Raw genomic sequence first — 1,872 nt, forward strand, 5'->3', positions numbered from 1 at the left:
AATTTGCTAATTTTAAGAAATTCCTACTCCTGTTTAGATTGTTTTCATAATGATTGCTTGGTCTCCAAGCAGCAGCAGGTCTGAACATCCTCCTGACGTTTTGTGGAGATTTCAATTTGGCTATTACTTAAAGGCAAAAAACGATATATAAACTGTACATACATACATATACAAATGCAATGCAATACAATCTAAAACTGAGTAAAAATGTCTTGACATAAGTGTATTCACCCTGATTTTGAGAAGGTAAATAAAATGTTCTGCCAATGTAAAGAGTGTATCTGCCCTTAAAATAAGATAATTTGATATTATCCCCTTGAAACAAGATGTTTTTTTTTCTTATTTTAGATATAAATTGTCTTATTCTATTGAGAACCTGTCTAATCCACCTCCTCATTTAAAGGAGAAATTCACTTATTTTAAGAAAAAAACGACTTGCTTTGATTTCATTTTTTGCTGTGTTTATATAACATGAACGCTAAGAGAGAATGATCTTTATAAAACATTCGCTGGTTTAGATTTACAGCGAAACTGATTTATTCTCAACCATAGAATATTTTTCTTTAATCAAAACTAACTCATGTTGTCTGGTTCTTCTTATCAAAGGTAACATTTGCTGCATCGCATTCAAACTGCTGCTAAATTCAGCAGAAAACCTTTTTAAAGTTTTTTTGTAGCCATCATCTTAGCAGCAGCTGTTGCTCCTTCCCTGTGCTGCGTCTGCAGCCTGTGGTTATTCAGTTAACAGACCAGCAGCTCTGTGGTCGTCCAGCTTCCTGTTATTGAAGTTGACAGCAGACCCCCACATATTTCTCTGCAAGTTTTCAATAACTTTCTATAAAACACCCACTCTGTGTGTCTTTCCAAAGCCTATTAAACTTTAAACATAATTGACAGTTATAAGACGTTTATTACATTTTCTACAGGTTAATGTTTTAATTTTTGTCTTTCTAATCTTTTTGTTTAATATATTTCCCAGTTTGAATCAATATATGGTTCTTTAATAACTTTCTTTTTTCATTATTTCAAAACAACGAAGACTTCCTGTTAGGTCAGAGTTTGTTTCAGGTAAATCTTCTTAGTCAGACAAAGTGATGACGCAGTAATGTTTCAGTCGACCTAGTTTAACACCTTAAGAAAATATTGACGGCACCTTTTCACATTTTTTTTTTATCTGTAACACACAGTTCATTTTATTTTATTTTATTTTATTTGGCTATAACTGTGGAACTGAAGGAAAGTGCAAAATGGTTACAAGGTCGTTTCTTTTAGGAAAAGAAATGTAGGAAAGTAACTTTTACAAAAAAAAACAGCCATATAAAGGCCAATCTTATAAGTGTGGCCTGCATTTAAAGCGCTTATAACTCCATGCTGACAACTCTGTGACTTTCTGTGGCAGCAGCCACTGTTCAGTCACTAACTGCTTCATTTTAAGGCTCATATTTCTTTCTGGGAATCCAGAATCAGCCATAAATAAATGGTTAATATGCTGCTGACTTACAAATATCTTGAAAACTAACTTTTAAAACACAGTGGGCATGTGAGCATGAAGAGAAGTCATCGTTTTACCTCGATGGAATATTTATTATTTTCAAATTAAAAAGTAATTAATCGGTTTAAGCATTAATAATTGATTACTCCAATTATTCCTAACCTAATTGGTCAATAAATCATTACCTCGAGTATACAGACTCTAAAACATCCTTTGTGCTAGAAGAGCAATAATTAAGCCAAAGCTTCCCAAACATGATGCATTTTGTACCTAAGATGATTAAAACCCCCTTGTTGGTGAAGATGCAATTTCCAGAGCTCCTCCAGAGGCTTAAGTTTCACTCGGTGCAGATTTATTTCCTCAGCTCTCCCCATTCTTTC

This window comes from Cyprinodon variegatus, unplaced genomic scaffold (genome assembly GCF_000732505.1).
Source record: "Cyprinodon variegatus isolate N-32 unplaced genomic scaffold, C_variegatus-1.0 Scaffold811, whole genome shotgun sequence".
NCBI lineage: Eukaryota > Metazoa > Chordata > Actinopteri > Cyprinodontiformes > Cyprinodontidae > Cyprinodon > Cyprinodon variegatus.